This window comes from Trichechus manatus, unplaced genomic scaffold, assembly GCF_000243295.1.
Source record: "Trichechus manatus latirostris isolate Lorelei unplaced genomic scaffold, TriManLat1.0 scaffold00026, whole genome shotgun sequence".
NCBI classification, from domain to species: domain Eukaryota; kingdom Metazoa; phylum Chordata; class Mammalia; order Sirenia; family Trichechidae; genus Trichechus; species Trichechus manatus.
In genome coordinates this window covers 19,090,384-19,110,014 of record NW_004443962.1, presented here as the reverse complement: position 1 = coordinate 19,110,014, position 19,631 = coordinate 19,090,384, and the positions used below count along the sequence as shown (strand labels likewise).

The 19,631-nt window shown below is 37.7% G+C and overlaps 1 protein-coding gene across 10 annotated transcripts in view; it reads right to left on the bottom strand.

Moving 5' to 3' along the window:
• The window catches only part of ZBTB20 (zinc finger and BTB domain containing 20), a 920,614-nt gene that overhangs the window by 580,429 nt on the left and 320,554 nt on the right, over positions 1-19,631 (bottom strand). The window contains exon 4 of one of the 10 annotated variants that reach the window (XM_023728694.1): positions 7,018-7,085. The exons of the other annotated variants lie outside the window; for them this stretch is intronic. The gene's annotated coding sequence lies outside the window, so the exon portion shown is untranslated. The remainder of the gene's footprint in view (positions 1-7,017; positions 7,086-19,631) is intronic. 10 annotated transcript variants of the gene reach the window in all.

Here is a 19,631-nt window from a genome sequence, read left to right as displayed (position 1 = left end):
ATCCTGAACATTGTAGATATGTCATTTTCATTTCTACTCAAGATTTAAGTGAAAATATATCGCTGTAATAATCAGATAATTTAAAAACTCAGAAGTGCATAAATACTAAGACTTAATCTTCTTCACCCTTCTATAATTTCTGACCTCTACTCAAAATCTCAGGTTGCTACCCTTGACCTCTAATATTGCAAGTACTAAAATAGTGCCTGGATGTAGAATACCTGAGCCAAGAGTGAGAGACATGAGAAAGGTGGAGGGAGGAGAGGGGGCACTGCAATTCACTAACACATTTCTCATGCTTCCTACTATTTCTTCAGTGATATTAGTTCCAAGAACTATTTTAACACATGACTATAGTACAGGTTAAGTGTGTCAGGCTCGTATTTTAAGTGAAAACCAAAAATCATGGGATAATGAAAATACTAGGGTTTAGCATTTAAGCATGTCTACCACTAGAGACACTTGACAAGCATACTCTTTTTTTGTGATCTGAAAATTGTTTGAAGACAGATAATGGAAATGAGCATCTATATTTTAAGTGATCAAAGGTCATTAGAAAGGGAGAGCTGAGGTCAACAGCAAGCCCCTTAGGCCCTCTTCCAAAGTTTCACTAGAGGGTGCTCTTGGACTTTTATGAGTTCTTAGCTGTCCAGTAAGGAAACCAAAGAGTGTTTAGAAAATATATTCTGCTTTAGCCTAACTTGAATTCCATCATGGAAGCTGTAGCCAACACTTCAATACAGATATAAAAGTATTTCAAGCCGACTCTGGAACTGGTTCTTTCCAGTGCAATTTCTTGTTTCTTCTAAATGTTTCTACCAAGTACATGTGTAGGCCCCACAAATTTAAGACCCACAAGGCATCTTAGAAGTTACCAAAAGTCTACATTCTAACTACTCAAAACATAAAGTTCCTGAGATGTCAAAGTGAGATGACATTGGGCTAACTGATCAAGTTAGTTTTGCAAATATATTTCTGAAAGCATATTTTAATCTTGTCATGGGTTCATAATTTATATATCTACTGATAAAAATGTTTATTATTCCATAGGATCTGTAGAGGTAAAATTATTGTCAAATAGACTCAATCTCAAACAAATAATTATATATTTGTTATTCATTATTTCTCATGACATCAAATATTGAGCACTGAATAAATTTTCAATAAGTATTTTGGACGCTTTATTGCATATAGAAATTTCTGTACTATGTTCCTGATAGAAATGACATACAATTAAATCTTAATCTCTACTACATTTGTTAGAAATCATTTTTATAACTGTGGTTTCACCTTGCTTGAATTTATGTTAAATGCTTAATTCTAATTAATTGTAATGATAGCTGCTTTCTTTTTGCTTCTTCTCTATGCCACATTCTTCTTTTATTATTGTGGTAAAAAAATATATATCCCAAAACATTTGCCATTTCAACAGTTTTTACATGTACAATTCAGTGGCATTAATTATGTTCACCATGTTGTGCAATTTTTTTTTCATCACCCTAAACAGAAATTTAGCGCCCTTTAAGCAATAACCTCTTTTGGCCCTCCCACTTGCACCTGGTAACCACTAATAAACTTCGGTCTCTATGTATTTGCCTATTCTGGATATTTTATATAAGTGGAGTAATACAATCCTTGTCTTTTTGTCTCTAACTTATTTCATTCAGCATAATGTTTTCAAGGTTTGTATATGTCTTAGCATGTACCAGAACTTCATTTATCTTTATGGCTGAATAATATTCCATTGTATGTACCACATTTGTTTATCCATTTATCTGTTGATGGACACTTGGGTGGTTTCCACCTTTTGGCTATTGTGAATAGTGCTGTAATAAACATTGGTGTACAAGTATCTGTTTGTGTCCCTCCTTTCAAGTCTTTTGGTTATATATCTAGGAGTGGAATTGCTGGGTCTTATGGCAATTTTATGTTTAACTTTGCGAGGAACCACCAAACCGTTTTCCACAGTGGTTGCACCATTTTTAGAATCTCACCAACAATGAATGAGGGTTCCAATGTATCCACATCCTTTCTAACACTTCTTGTTTTCTGTTTTGTTTTGTTAGCCTGAAAGTAGCCATCTTAGTGGGGGTTAGTGGTATCTCACTGTGGTCTCGATTTGCATTTTCCTAATGACTAATGGTGTTGAGCATCTTTTCATGTGTTTATTGACCTTTTGTATATCTTCTTTAATGAACTGTTTATTTAAGTCTTTTGCCAATTTTTTGATTGGGTTGTTTGATTTGCGTTAACTAGTTATGTTACGTTCTTAAGAGAAAATGGAACATGGGAATTTTGTTAGTATGTGATGTACATTTGAATGTTTATTTTTTTATTTATTAGGAAGACAGAGAGGGCTTTTTGTTTATGTATGTGTTATAGAATTTGGCAATGGCTATATTATGCATACTCTTTTTTTCCCCTTAAGAATCAAAATGAAAGATTAAATAAAATTCATCTTCAACTTCAGAATGTAAAGATTCTTCTGAACCACTTGGCTACTGGCAGGTATGTGTAATACTATGGTGACCTTCTCATCATACATGCTTGCAATCTTGATGGCTTTAGCACCTTTAGGGTTGATAGCATAATTATGAAGATGATGATGGAATGCTAAAGCTTTGTCTGCACTCAATTTAGTTGAACTTCTAGTTTCATTATTCCTTAATTGCATTAAGTGTAACTGCTTCTCTTAAATGTCAGCTGGAAGCTTTTGACAAATAAGAAACTCAGTGCCTGAACTGTAGTCTTTTCACAATGCATGAACCTGTATAAAATTTTTTTTTTTAAGTTCTCATTTGATAAAAGATAAGCCAGTGTCATTAATGAATTCTGGCTCCTTTTAACATCCTGCATGGATTGCAAACAACATGAACAGTTGGGAGAATTCAAAGCAGTCTCAGCTCTTGCATCGCAGTCATTTTACAAAGCCCTCTTTGAGAAGCGCCATAAGTTTAGCTATGCAGACCAGACTCATGTCATTTCTCCATACAGTTCGCAGAGGACACTGAGTCACCAACATATACTTCAAGTGTATTTCAACCAAGCTGGTTATAAATAGGCTTAAAGCACTCTATGAAGAATTGGCAAAATACCTATGGATGCTGTGAAGTAAAGGCAATCTATGAAAAGATATACTTATTTTAGTCCCAGATATAATTAATTTGTGAGAGAGGTCACTTTCTTTCAAATGCATTCAAGTTGCTCCAAACACAAGGTTTGCAGGCTGATGGGAGAAGAGACACATTTAGTTCGAGCTTGTCCACATTTATATTCTTCCCTGTATCATGACTAAATGAAATGTGTTAGAAATCTTCACATCTGCAAAATAGGGTTCAAGCTGAGACAGAGTGGCAGGTATTGTCGATTGGGAATACAAAGCCCTCTCAACTATTTGTAAGTGTTTTTTCTATGATTTCCTGTTCTAATATTTCTGTTGGAGAGAAAGAAACAAACAGTTGCACCTTGTTTTCTGAATCAAACACACTAAACGTTTTGAGCTACAAGTGACATAGGAGTCTTAAGTACAACCTACTTGTTTTACAATATGAGAAGACACAGAATGCATCCTATCCCATGATACACTGTCAGTACATGGCAAATGTTACTCAGAATTCTCAGTTCCAACCCAGTGGTCTTTCTATTATTACACAGTGTTCTTTCTATTGTACAACTTTCCAATGCTATTTGTTTTTTTATGAAGGAAATTTGTGCATCCTGTCATAATTTCATATTGACTTCTATTGAAATTTCAGAGACAGAAAGGACATAAGGAAAATTACTCTTAAGTAACCAACTCTTCAATTCAAGCATCATTCCTACATGCAGTGATTCTCCCTGTGGTCTAGTGGTGAACTGACCCCTATGAGCTTTGCAGGCTCTTTAAAAATGTGCTCATAGCAAAGTACAACTACTAATGTTTTCACTGAGTATGGGGACCTTACATGTTTCAGCAGTGACCCAGCCTATGCCATCCTAAATCCAAGAGGTACCCTGTATTTCACTGAAAGTTAGCCCAGCATGAAAATACCACCTCCCTTGCTGGAATGAGTGTGCAGGTGCCCTCTGTACTTTAAGGAGATGCACTAAGCCAAATTCTGAACTTACCAAACAGATAAATTAGGGGGTGATTATTCATATTATAAAAGGATTCACCACAGGATGCTTTTAAACCATAAGCCTCTCTACTGCATTTTAAATGAGTTGACTTACAAAGCTTTCTTTATAAACACTTCTCACAATTGAGTCCATGGTCCCTTATCCAAAGGTAGTGAGAGATTAGTAGGCATAAAGTCCCACTACTTAGTAGCTGCCAGGCCATGCTTCCTTTTCCATATAAGATAGTAATTAACACTGCTGTTCATTTTTGGAAAATTAACGACTCTACGACTCCTGAAAAAATTAATATCCTCTGAGCACCTGCTATGTGCCTGAAACAGTGCTAACCATTTTGCATAATGACCTCATTTACTCCTCCTCACCACAACTCCAGATTAGTACAAGTATCCCAATTATAGATGAGGAAACTGGGACTCAGAAAAGTTAGGACTAACTTGACTAAGCTCACACAGCTAATAAATGATGGTTCCAGGATTAAAAGCCAGATTGTTGTGGATATCTTGCCCTACCTACCTTAAAATGCTGTTTCAGGTGAAATTTAATGGTGTCTCTTGCCTCTCCTAACTGAGCGTAGCTGTGCTCCAATGTACGATCCAGTGCAGGAATTGTGTCTACAGCAACAGGGACCAGCCCTGCAGCCTTTAAACACACAGAGAACTTACTAACAAAGTCACCTATTCTGATAAGCAGTGCTATATCAAGGCACTGCTAGGCTCAAGCATCGCACAACTGCGAGGATGGTGCAGGACTGGGTAGAGTTTCATTCTGTTGTACATAGGAGAATCTATCTCCTTATAATTCCCACCCATTGGTCCTACCTTTGCTCTACAATTATGGAGAACAAGAATAATCCTGTTTTCCCATAGCTATCCTGTTTCTCTCATGGTTTCCTCTTTTCTAGGTATTCTGCAATTCCTCCTACCTTTCATTTAACATAATGGGTTTGCCTTCTTTCTTAGAACTGGCTCCTCTGGAAAGCCGAGAACTTATTCATGCAGTTTCTAAACAGGTATATCATTATCAAATGCTTGAAAGACCACATAGCATAATGGTTAAGGGCACAAGCTCTGGAATCCAGACTCCCTAGGTTCAAATCTAGTCTTTACCACTTAATGGCTGCATTTCCTTGGTGGATTTACTTAAGCTCTCTGTGCTTCAGCTTCCTCCTTCAACTATGAAATGAGAATAGCAATAATACCTACTTCACAAGGCTATTTCGAAGATTTAAAAGAAAGAATATGGGTATGACAATTAAAATCGTTCCAAGTAGGTTGTGTTTGCCATTATTATTTATGCTTTACAGGTAGATTAACACTTAACTGCTTAGAAAAAATATGAACCCTATATCATTGTATGAGATTGACTTGACTTTCCAAAGATAAAGAAGTCAAACTCTACCAGAATAAGCATTTGACTGGGGACCAGAGGTTGCTACTACTTCCAGCTCTTCCACACAAGCCAACTGAGAGATCTTGGGCTGGTCACTTCACCTCCCTCATCTATTAAACAAAGAAAGAGGACTCTACCTCTAGCTCTAAAATGATGTGATTTTACTCTATGATTCTATGATCTTATTCTTCTAGGTCCTGTTTAAATTTCATTACTAATTATGTCTGAAGACTATCAATAAAATACTAACTTTTTATCTGAACATTTATATTAATCTGCTGAGATTTCAAGCAGCTTAACCACATTATTTTCATGAAACAAAATAAGATTCTATAGATGGGTCTCCTAAAAAATTACAGACATTATAATCTAGTCTAACAAAGTAAATCCCATGAGGGGGCATAGAAAGGAATTTCATGTTACTTTTGAGGTGATAAACCCCAGGCCCTATTTTGCCAGGTCAGCAGAATTCTGTTCTCTCTCTGCCACAGTGTGGCCCAAACCACTATCAGTCATCTTGCTGAATCACAGGGTAGCTCTTTGGGTAAACACAAATTCCTGGTTTGGTGGAATGACAGGTGGATACAACAATCACTTAGTGCTCTTTTCCACAAAAATTCATTCAAGCTGAGTACTCCTCTACCAAAATCAACTAATTCAGTGACACACACACACACCTATGGAGCCCTGGTGGTGCAATGGTTAAGTGCTCGGCTGCTAACCAAAAGAATGGCAGTTAAAATCCACCTAGTGGCTCAGCAGGAGAAAAGGCCTGGAAAACCCTGTGGGGCAGTTCTACTGGGTCACATGGGGTTGCTATGAGTCAAAAACTGACGCGAAGGCACCTAACAACAATGAATTTGATAATATATCTAAATTAGCTAATTTAATTGCGGTGGATTGTGCCAGCGCTCCGCACGTGTCTTGATGTCCATCTCCAGATCTAATGAAGTCATGACAACTGCTGTCAATAACAAAGCAACTGTCTTCAAAGAGTATGACAATCTATTCTAACAAAATAAATCCCACAAGGGGGCAAAGGAACAACTACTGCAAATTAATTAATGACAATATCTTTGGCATTTTGTAACTAAGCACAACGCATGATTCTATAAATAAAAAATGATGTCACTGTATTCCTGAAGGCTATAAAGCATTATCTTTACTATTTCTAAAATTCTCTATGCTCAAAGTCAATATCTAAGCTTAATTAAGTGTTCTTAATTGCATGGACAGCTATGATGTTTCAAATCTTAGATACTGTATTTATGCATTGAATGAAGTTTTCCTTCTTCCATTTAGATGTGATAATTTCTGTTCCTACATAAAGACAGATGACTATTTTAGGCCAATATTCTGTTTTTGATGATGAACTTATACTATCTGTCTGAGCAGGTAGATAGGTGATTAGACTTATTTTAGGACACGTACAATTTCCTGAGAGAATACAGTCTTTAAATAATTCTGCTTAAATGATGTTTCACTCTTATTCTATTTGTTAGGTCTTACATTATGAAGAGAAGCTTGATGTCGAAGTAAAGCTAAGACTTCAGGAAACAGGATATGAACTTTATATTCTAGAAGATAGAAATTTTAGAAAATCAAAGAAATGAAATTAGAAAATTTTGAATTTCTGGTTTTATTCCATTCATTATCAGTAAAGATTCTAAAATAATGTCTCTCTTACACACATGTCGAAATAGTCTGGCCCATATATATTGATTTACTGAAAAATATAACTGAGGTTGTCTGATGCTAATATTGCTATACCAGCTTTGGTTGGGTTAATTTTTACATTGTAACTGCGGTTGTGTTACATCAAAATGCTCAGCAGAAACAGTCATTTTTGCACATACGACATTACATATGTACAAAGTCATCCCTTAAAATGCAACACCGCTGCCTTGGAAAAACAGAATCTACATAATAGTCATAAAAGAGATTAAATCAACATTTTCGTAGAGCTTTACACTTCCCCTAAGAACTTTCCTATCATTTCACTTAATGGTAAAACGAATTTGTGGATAACTAACCCATTGCTGTCAAGTTGATTCTGAGTCATAGTGACCCTACAGGACAGAACAGAACTGCCCCATAGGGTTTCCATGGCTGTAAATCTTTACAGGAGCAGACTGCCACATCTTTTTTTCCACAGAGTGGCTGGTAGGTTCAAACCGCTGACCTTTCAGTTAGCAGTTGAGTGCTTTAACCACTGTGCCACCAACACCATTTTACAGATGAAAAAATAAGGTACAAAGAGGTTAAAATGAATTGCTGAAGGTCAACAACTAGCAAGTGGAATTAAGCCAGTCTTTGAACTTAGATCTTCTGTACTGGGATCTCAATGATCTTTCTATTATTTCCAAAGCAACCTTGCAGACAAGAATACGGACCACACTGACATATTAAGGATAAAAGAAACCAATTATTCTGCATATGCTATTGCTCCAAGAAAATACAGCAAATTACTGAAAATACCAACACCATCAAACAGTTTGGTAACACCTACTGAACATTTTAAATCTCAGCCACATTGTGACACATTTTACATCTTGAAAAGTGGAAGAATAACTGCCAGAGCCGGGTCCCTCCAGAATCTAAAATAAATTTCTAACTCCCGACTTATAACCCCTCAAGAAGGAAACTTGTAACAAAACCCGGGACAAGCCCTTGCAGCGATGCGTGTGGCGCCATGGACACACAAATCTGCCCCATTTTACAGCGCACAGAGACGGGAATTCAGCTGCTATCGGAGATAATAACAAACTTCTGCTGGTGAGTCAGCCTCAGTTTCAGATTTACATTTGCACTGTCAGTAAAAGTTTTTACGTCAAACATGTTTTAAAAGTAAAAATTCAATACATAACATTTATGTTACCAACAGAATGTGTCTTCGTTGCTTTGGTGCTAAAATATCTGATTATTCTAGACTTTGCTCTCTTTTTTCTGTTTTTGTCCAATCTCTTAGCTTTCACCCCAAACCTTGCCCCTTCTCCACACTTGCTCTCTCCCTGAAGCCTCAGGGAAGAAAGCTGCAAAGCCGCCTGGATGGCTGCACCCTTGCTTTTCTGAGATTAAAGGCAGACCCACCCACAGCACATGGCCAGCGCTTTGTCTGCAGCCAGCGTCTGATGGATTCAGATACGGAGTCATCATCACACTGAACTGCAAGCCCGGATTTTTACTATTTCTATAACAAATGTGTGACATGTCTGTCTAATAAACTCTCCCAAAGAAATAATCTCATTATGTTTTCACCTTATTTTCCCATTCTACTCTCAAAGCCACAATGAAAGGAAAACTGTTGTCGTCACTCCAAAGGTCTGGTTTGGACAAAACTAAGCATTAATTCCAAGATTGTATTTAAGGACCCTAGTGCTCGGCTCCTAACCGAAAGCTCGGCAGTTCAAACTCACGTGGTGGCTTTGCGCGGTAATCTGCTTCTGTAAAGATTTAAAGCCTTGGAAATCCTACGGAGCAGTTCTGCTCTGTCCTATAGGGTCGCTATAAGTCGGAATCAACAGGAAGGCACACAACTACAAAAAACAAAGTTACTATTACCTATGGATGTTATTTACAGTCCATGGAGTGATACCCAAAGCTAGCCACTTTGGTGGCATTAGGCTGTTGGTGGCAGGAGGGTTTTTGTTAAGCAAAATTTTTTCCACTACTGCTTTACACCTACAGGGAGTGGGCGGTATGGAAGGGTCCTTTTTCCTCAAAATAAGGTTTATAATGCTGACCAAGGCATTTAAACGTATCTTTACAATTCTCAACTTGGTCTCCCAGGAATAGCTTTTACAGATTTAGATATTTTTTGTCATAAAGTAGTCTATTTATTTCCCAGCAGCTGGTGTCAAAAAAGTTGTTGTTGTGTTTTTTTTAATATTCCTTTTAAATAAATAAAATCTGTTTTCATATTGTGTAAAATTAGTTTTGCCTGCTGTGAGTTTGTGGTATTATGAAGTGATCATTTCTTCCCATGAATTATTTAAAGCGAGGATATCAAAATCTGACTGAACAATACAATACAATACACAATTTAATTTCATAATATACTAGTTCATGTTAGTATCTCACAATGCATAGCAGTTGCAATAAATTGACTCAGAATTAGCAGTATCAACTGTATGCCATTCAACTTCATATTTTGGTATCTGAGAGCCAATTCTAAATGTTCTAGTGGACTAGAGAAACACTCCATATTTGGCAGAACATAGATATCTAAAGACATTTTTGCTAGCTACTCATGCTGGGCACTTTCAGCTAGCCTAGACGGCACTTAGCTTTTTTCTTTTTTCATTCTTTGTTTAAGACATTGAGTTTGACAGTTTTTCACCCTCTTATTACAAAACACTGTTGGTATTATTAGCTTTTCCTATAGAGTCTTCTGATCACTTTGTCTTATAGAACAGATGCACCTATGTAACTACAATTATTCTCACTACTTGTTCTCTTTACAGAGTGTGTAGAAGGAAGGAAACAATGACGCACTCAAATCCCCCCACTGCACAGTGAAGAATTAGAGCAAAGCTGCTACCAACTTTTAAGATAAGTGAGGTGGCATGAATAGACAAACCACTAACAAACAAGGAAAGGCATAATTAGAAGCTGTAACAAAGTCTGAATCAAGCAGAGAGCAAAGCTTATCTTGTATTTGATATTTATGTTATAATAAATTATAATAAAAATAATACACTTATGTTTTTTCCTCAGTGGATTTTGTAGCACTCTGTGAGAGTAATTATGTCTGATTAAATCAATACACTGGAAAGAGGGAATCAGTGGATGTTATTTAAGCATTCAAGTAACTTTTGACAAAATTCCACCACAAAGATCTAAAAAAAAAAATCCAAAATCTCACAAAGAAACTTTAGGGTGTAAGAGATGGTTTTCCAGAGACTTAAACTGACTTAAAGCACAAAATAGGTGTCAGTGGGCAAGATCCTTGTTTGTACTATATGCTACAGACTAATGAAACACCCTAAAATAATCATTGATTCCACAGCACCAGTGCTCCTCCCACCTCTGCCACACCATACGGCACAGTATCTCAGTAAAAAGGACCTCCGTCAACCCAGCTGATCAGGCCAAAATTAGAAGCCTTTTTCTCACCACCACATCTAATCCATCAATAATATTAACTCTGCCCCAAAAATTATTTCCCAAATCCAACCATTTCTTACCATCTCTGCTATGATCCACCCAAATCACTATTATCTGGCCTCTTAAATGACTTCTCTGCCTCCATTCTTGCCTTACTATCCATTATCCAACAAAAGTCAACGTGCTCTTGAAATGCAGGACAGATCCTATCATCTCCTGGCATTAAATCCTATAATCTGTATACATTGCAATAAGAATGAAATTCAAATTCCAAACCATGACCACTAAGTCTCTCCATTACCTGTCCCTGTTCACCCTTCTGATCTATTACCACTCTCTCCTTGTTTACTATGCTTCTATCCCTCAAATAAACCAAGCCTATTCCTACTAGCCCTGTCCTAGCTATGGCCGCTTCTGGGCTCTCCCGTCCCTAGATTTTCACATGGATGACTCCTTCTCATCACTCTTAGCGCTAACGTTACCTCCTCAGAGAGGTCTTTCCCTGATTATGGTAGCAAAGCATCTCCAATTCACTCTATACTGCTGTTTTCCTCTTAGAACTAATGGCTAGTATCTTCCTTATTTATATCTTGTGTGTGTGCGTGTGTGTGTGTGTGTGTGTGTGTGTGTGTGCAGTCTTCATTAGAGTGTAAGCACCCTGAGGGTAAGGTTCTTGACTGTACTGCTATATTAGTTATCTATTGCTGCATAACAAGTTACCCTAAAATTTAGTGACTTAAAACAATAAACATTCACTATGTCATAATTTCCATGGGTCAGGAATCTAGGCATAGCTTAGCTGGTAATTTTGGGTCAAAGTTTTCTTTGAGGTTACAGTCAAATTGTCAGCCAAGGCTACACTCTCATCTGAAGGCTCAACTGGAGTAGGGGGTCCTCTTTCAAATTCACTTACCTGGCTGTTTGCAGGCCTCAGTTCCTTGCTACATGGGCATCTCCACAGAGAGCTGCCTCATGACATGGCATTTAGCTTCCCCAGAGCAAGTGATGCAGAAGAGAGTGAAAGAGGCACCCAAGATGAAAACCACAAACTCTTTTTAACCTAAACCATCAATTTTACCATATTTTATTTATTAAAAGTGAGTCACTAGGTCCAGCCAATATTAAAGGAAAGGAAATCACAAGGCAGTGGGGGTATCAGGATGTGGTGAACATTGGGGGCCATGTGAGAAGCTGTCTATCACAACTGTTTACCACTGTATTCTCAATGTATAGGATAATTCCTGAAATATGGTTGTTGGTGCTGCTGTTAGGTGTCATTGAGTTGGTTCTGACTTATAGTGACCCCATGCACAACAGAACGAAATACTGCCTGGTCCTGTGCCATCCTTATAACCGTTGCTATCTTTGAGCTCATTGTCGCAACCACTGTGTCAGTCCATCTCTTTGAGGGTCTTCCTCTTTTCTGCTAACCCTCTACCTTACCCAGCATGACGTCCTTCTCCAGGGACTGCTTGCTCCTAATAACATGTTCAAAGTACGTGAGACAAAGTCTCGCCATCCTCCCTTCCATGGAGCATTCTGGTTGTACTTCTTCCAGGATGGACTTGTTCATTCTTCTGGCAGTCTACGGTATATTCAATATTCTTCGCCAACACCATAATTCAAAGTAAATGAATTAATAAACAATGAGTCTCCCACTCAATGTTTTTTTTCCAATGATCAAGAAAAGGAAGTTCTGAATAAAATCTCACTCAAAGTAGTGACAGTCAAGTCAAAAGAGATAACCCGTAGGAAGAATTCATTAGGTCGTGTGAGTAAACAGAATACAGCAGAACAGTCTCAGTTGATTCATCCATAAGATATAGACAATAGTTGTACCATGTTGTGGGAGATTCAATGAGGCAACATAGATGAAATGTTTAATATAGGGCCTCACAAATCAAAGGCACTGGATGGAAGTTAGTTATTATTCTCAATGAAGACAAATTTAAGGCAAGCATATTTGCAAAAATAACACAAATTATATTTTTAAGATGATGGAATTTGAGATATCAGACACAAGTCAAAAAATTATTTATGAATGACCCTTAACTATTTCCTAACAATATTAGTTTAATATGAACCTATAGCCATAAGATTAATAAAATGTTGAGACTATCAAGCATACTGAAAATAAGTTAGAAGGATTTTCCTATTTTTATGTAAAATTATGGCATGTTTGGCTGTGCATAATGATGCATTTCTAGTCTCCACAATCCATTAAAGCATAAATGGAGAGAGATGTATGCAGTCTGGGGACTGGGAAGCCTTGAGGTTAAAGTATCTGAAAAGTTAAAAAAAAAAAAAAAAAGACAGGGCAAAAGTTAAAAGAAGACAAGATCTAATATATGACAGAGTTATGGAAGTTATGGAGAGGGTAAGCACAGAATTAGTCATGGAATCCTAGAACAATAACATCAGGGACAAAAAAGGGTCAGGGAATGAAACATTATTCTACATTATAAACAATGCTGGCCTTGAAAAGTACCAGAAATTCATAGAAGATATACCAACATAGACTGATGATATATGGACTTGAGGTTGGCGTTAAAGAGGAAAATCAGGATGTCTTTCAATAAGATGCAAAAAGGCAAGAAGGGTATCCTATTTAATCCAGCCACTCCAAAAGCATGAGAAGCATCCCTATGAGATGTTATCATTCCTTGCCTATCAATGACAGGGTGCTATTCACTGTTCTATGGCTGGTCCTGACAGGAAATCAGCATTAGCCAGCTAGATTAATTTGCTAGGTTTGCTCTAATAAAATACCACAAACTGGACCTCTTTAAACAACAGAATTTATTATCTCACAGTTTTGGAGCTGAGAGTCTAAGATTAGGGTGTTGGCCATGTTGATTCCTTCTGAGGTTTTGAGGGACAATCTGTTCCATGCCTCTCTCCCAGCTTTTGGTAGTTCCAGACTTTCCTTGGCTTGCAGCTACAGTGTCACATGCTGTCCTTCCTCTGTCTCTCTGTCTCTGTGTATCTTTTTGTCTTTTGTAAGGACACTAGCATATAGGATTAGGATCCACCCTACTCCATGTTAACCTCATGTTACCCTAACTGTTAACAAAGACCTTATTTCCAAACAGGGTCACAGTCACAGTTCAACATATCTTTTTGGGGGACACATTTCAATCCATAAACAACCATTTGTGTCTATCTTTACATTCTAGTGAACCTTTCAGTCTCTGAACTTCAGGTATTAAATATTCCAAAGATCTATCTGTAATAGAGGAATTTCTCAAAACAATTCCTACAGTATGCAGTGTAGTAGGCTGAATGGTGGCCCCCCAAAAGATATATCCACATTCACCCTCAGAACATGTGCATGTAACCAACCTTACTTAGAAAAATGGTCTTTCCAGAAGTAATTAATTTAAGGGTCTTGTGATAAGATCATCCTGGATTATGCTGGTGGGACCCAAATCCAAAGACAAGTGTCCTTATAAGAAACAGAAGAGGAGAAGACACAGACACAGAGGAGTAATGTAGCTACAGACAAGACATGCCTGGTCACCACAAGCTGAAAGAAGCAAGGAAGAACTCTCCTCCAGAGTCTTTGGAGGGAGCACGGCCCTGCCGACACCCTGATTGGGACTTTTCCCTCCAGAACTGTGGGAGAACAAATTTCTGCTGTTTTAAGCCAACAAGTCTGTGGCACTTTGTTATGGCAGCCCTAAACCAAAACCAGGCCCACTGCCGCTGAGTCAACTCTGACCCACGGCAGCACTAGGAAACCAATGCACCCACAGGTGATTATGTTTCTAGGGAGGACATGGAGTGGAGTGGAAACCCTGGGGGTGCAGTGGTTAAGAGCTTGGCCGCTAACCCAAAGATGTGCAGTTCGAATCCACCAGGTGCTCCTTGGAAACCCTATCGGGCAATTCTACTCTGTCCTATAGGGTGGCTATGAGTCGGAGTCAACTTGATGGCAATGTTTTTTTTTTTAATGGAGTGAAGTAGAAAGAGCTTTGGAGTAAGACAGATTCAGTTTTAAATACAGGCATTCTCTATATTCAATGTGTGACTTTGAAGAAGTTACTTTCTACCTCTGAAGTTCGGTTTCTCATTAGAAAAATGATCATAAGTCCTTGTAGGATCACTGTGGGATATGGAGATATGTAAAATACCTCATTCAGTGCAGGCATTCCGGTACTGTTATTCTGCTCAGTATTTAATACTTGATTAACCTCCTGTTAATAATAAATTCAAAAGTGTGCCACAGATCTCTAAAAGTTAAAAGCTGTTGTTTTCCTTGAGACTCAACAAACATTTTACAAGGTATTAATTAGAGCATAAGGGATTGATTCATGTGGAAACTGGTTGTGCAATACCAAATGTTTCAACAAACCTTTATTTCAAATTATGTATGCCGTTTTAAGCAGCCTCCTTGGTTTTCAGTGAAACCATATTCAGTCAGGTTCTTTCAGGCTCATTCCTTAACATCCTTCCTAGTTAGTTTCTTATACACAAATAATGAAAAGTGAGGCCAGACTATTAACGGAAAATGTTTGCCTCTAGCTTGGGCTTTAAGCAGCCATAAAGACAGGCAAAGATCGTGAGAACCAAATTCTCCAACTGTTTTTTCTAAGAAAATTAACAGCATAAAAACCTCTAAAATAAGGTTGTCAAATTCATACCAGCCACGGACACCTTCAATTGTCCCTGGCATTGAAGCATACAAGAAAATAAAAGTAGCTCTAACAATAATTTTCCTAGAGGAAAACTATAGGAATCATGCAGTTCAGGCATGATTGCATATTTTGGCATAACTCCTTAATTCTAAAAAACTGACAGTCTAGCAAGAGCTATTAAAAATACAACAAAAGTGAAGTAAACTTTTAAGAATTGCATTTTTTTGCTTTTCTAGGGACAAACTGGGAAAAAAAATTCTTTAAATTACCCTCTAAAATGAGAAATTTAATAAATTAGATAAAATATTATTTGTAGCTATTAAAATTTAGTCATTTATTCACTCATTTGCTTGTTCAACAAACATTTACTGAATGAGCAAATGAGTGAATAAATGGCTAAATTTGCCTAGTCAATATCAGGCAGTGTGTTTCGCACCAGAGACATAGCCTTGAATTAGATAGACCTTTCCCTACCTCAAAGGGAAGTTAGGAAAACAATCAATAAAAAACAATCAAAAATAAAAAAAACAAAAAAAATAAAAATATCCTGTAGTACAGAAGTAGGATTTAAGGTCATCCTAATCATTCAGGGAAGGTATCCCAGAGAAAATGAGCTTTAAGTTGAGACTTAATAAATTGGTGTAACTTCAGTGAAGGTGAGCAGAAGAGGAAAGAGAAGAGGAGTGGAGAGTAGAAATGAGCAAGAGCATGGTGCACTGAAGGCACACTGAGCTTCTGCTAAGGGTGATGGAAAAATCTGGAATAGATAATGGTGATGATTGTACAACATGATAAACGTGCTGTTACCAAACTGCACATGTGAAATATGTTGAAATGACAAATTTTTTTACATACATATTTACCACAACAAAAAACAGATAGATAAATAAATACATATATATATTTATAAATAAATAAAAGAAATTCATTATGATTGCATCATAGAATTCTAGGGGAAGAGTGGTATGAGTTGAGTTAGAAGAAGAAACAGGGACTAGGTTGTAAGATAAATATTACTGTGCCACCAGGGCTCCATTAAGGAAATCAGAAAGAGGTAAGGATGATGCTAGTTTTCTAATGTGGACAATTATGTGGCAATACTGGAAGTAAGACCATGTTTGGAGGAGAGGTAATGCGATTAGTTTGGGAAAAGTTGAGTTTGGAGAGTCTACAAGTCACCCAAGGAAAGAGATTTAAAAGGCAGTGCTCAGAGATAAATTCGAGCTAGAAGGAAAGATGTGGTGGCCATCCAGATGAAGATGCTAATCAAAAGCTCTGATAGTGGATGAGACTGCCCAGGAGGAGAGAAAGCCTAAGAAAGAATCCTGAGAACATCAATGTATAATACTGCAAAGGTTAAGTAAAATTGCCTTTATGGGACTTTGTGACCTTTTTCATAACAAACCCTTACTCTTCTATAGCAATTCAGCATTCACACTTACATCTATTCTCTCTTTTCTTTCTCAAAGAATGTTATGGGGTAAACAGGGTAGAGAAATATAAATCCTTACAGACAAGGGAATCTAGGTTCCAAGAGATTAGGACTGAGGTCATTGCACACCAGTGTTAAAACTAGAATTTTGGCCTCTTTATTTCTGCTTCGTTTTCTTTCCATAATACTACTTTGTGCTCAAGGATCGGCTGCTTACAGCTTCTTCCTTGGTGTTAGCCTGGGCAATAGCCCAGGTGTCATCTCTAAAGGTGTTAAGCTTTTATGCACATATTGCATAAAAAACTTCTCCATCTAGACTGGAGGAAACCCAGAAAGCCTGGCCCCCAGAGTCTCTTTCAACCCAGAACTAAAACCATTCCCAAGGCCAACTCTTCAGACAAAGATTAGACTGGACTACGGGACATAAAATGATATTCAGGAAGAGTGTGCTTCTTAGCTCAAGTAGATACATGAGAATAAATGGGCAGCTCCTGTCCAGAGGGGAGATGAGAAGGCAGAGAGGGTCAGGAGCTGGCTGAATGGACATGGGAAATCAGGGTTGGAAAGGAGGAATGTGCTGTCACAGTATAGGGAGAGCAATTAGGCTCACATAACAATGTATGTATAAATTTTTGTATGAGAGACTAACTTGAAGTGTAAACTTTCACTGAAAGTACAACAATAAAAAAAAAAACACTCAGAAAAAAAAAAAAAAAAAAAAACTTCTCCATCTAGAACTGCTCTAAAAGAGCGCTAACCTGAGGCAAGAGTGTGAAGTAGGAGAGCTGTTTCTCAGAGCTTCTCACCTTCTCCATCTCTACCGTCTCTCCTTTTCAAAAACATTTGTTCAATTGTTCAACAATCACTTCTTAAGCTAGACTCTCTGTGGATATGGAAGTTAACAAGTCCTACCCAGTCTCCTCATTCATGGAGTATACACAACAGTAGGAAAGCAGAACAACAACTAATTCACTGAGAGTTGAGAAAGAGAGGAGCCGTTTAAACTGAGATTTCAGTGATGCTGAACTCAACTGTCTTGGTCACTGTTGTAAAGAGAAAACAGTGGTCCAACCAACTAATTAAGAAAATAGTAATAGAGATTGATAGGTTAATGTGCTATACTTTTACATTTTTCCAAAAGAAAATCCTACGGTTTGCAAGGCTGAATCCAAAATAATAAATCTTCTCAAATACTGAAATTCCTGAGTTTGTACCACCTAATTATAAGAGATTTTTTTTTCCCAGTTGCTGTCAAGTTGATTCAACTCATGGCAAACCTATGTGTGCAGAACAGAACTGCACTCCACAGGGTTTTCAAGGTTGTGACCTTTCGGAAGCAGATGCCTCTGGGTGGGTTCAAACCTTTTGGTTAGTAGTGGAGCACTTAACTGTTTGTGTCTCCAAAGCATTTAATTGTTCCCTTCTATATCACTGCTTTTTCAATAAGTGCTATGTGCTAATGGAAAAATGAATTGGGGGAGGGGTCTTTCAGTAAACAATGGGAATACTTAAAAAGTATTTCTAAAAACACCTAGCCTGACTACCCAATTTAATTTGCTTCTCACCCACTCCCGATACAACATTCTCCATGTCTCTTTTGTCCCATTGTTGAGGTATAATTAACAATCAATACTGTCACATATTCAAGGTATAAAATTTAGCAAGTTTTGAAATATGTATATACCCATGAAACCACTACAACAGTCGAGATAATGAAGTTATTCATCACCCTAAACTGTTTCCTTAAACCCCTTTGCAATCTCTCCCTCTCAACCCCATCCTCAGCCAACCACTGACCTACTTTTTATCACTATTGTTGTTCTTGTTAGATGCCCTCAAGTCAGTTCCATCTCACAGTGATCATATGTACAACAGAACGAGACACTGCCCTGTCCTGCACCATTCTCACAATTGTTTCTATGCTTGAGCTTATTTTTGAAACCACTCCATCAATGAGATATCAATCCATCTCATTAAAGGTTGTCTTAATCATCTAGTGCTGCTATAACAGAAATACCACAAGTGGATGGCTTTAACAAAAAGAAGTTTATTCTCTCACAGTCCAGTAGCCTAGAAGTTCAAATTCACGGTGCTGGCTCCAGGGGAAGTCTTTCTCTGTGAGCTCTGGAGGAAGGTCCTTGTGATGCATCAGTCCTCCCTAGGTCTGGGAGCATCTCAGTGCGGGAACCTCAGGTCCAAAGGACGTGCTCTGCTCCCAGCACTGCTTTCTTGGTGGTATGAGGTCCCCATGCCTCTCTGCCTTCTTCTCTCTTTTATATCTTAAAAGAGATTGGCTTAAGACACTATCTAATCTCATAGATCTCATCAATATAACTGCCACTAATCCATCTCATTACATCATAGTGATAGAATTCACAACACATAGGGAAATCACATCAGATGACAAAATGGCAGACAATCATACAATACTGGGAATCATGACCTTACCAAGTTGATAGATATTTTGGGGGGACATAATTCAATCCATGACAAGGGTCTTCCTCTTTTTTGCTGACTGTCTACTTTACCAAGCATGATGTCCTTCTCCAGGGACTGGGTCCTCCTAGTAACATGTCGAAAGTACATGAGACGAAGTCTCACCATCCTTGCTTCCAAGGAGCATTCTGGCTGCACTTCTTCCGAGACAGATTTGTTCGTTCTGGCAGCCTGTGCTATATTCAGTATTCTTCATCAACATTATAATTCAAAGGCATCAATTCTTTGGTCTTTCTTATTCACTGTCCATCTTCGGCATGCACATAAGGCAACTGAAAACACCATGGCTTCCATCAGGCGCACCTTAGTCCTCGAAGTGATATATTTGCTTTTTAACACTTTAGAGAGGTCTTTTTTTTTTTTATTTAATATTTTATTGTACTTCAGGTGAAGGCTTACAGAACAGATAGTTTCTCATGTAACAGTAACACACATGCTGTTTTATGACATTG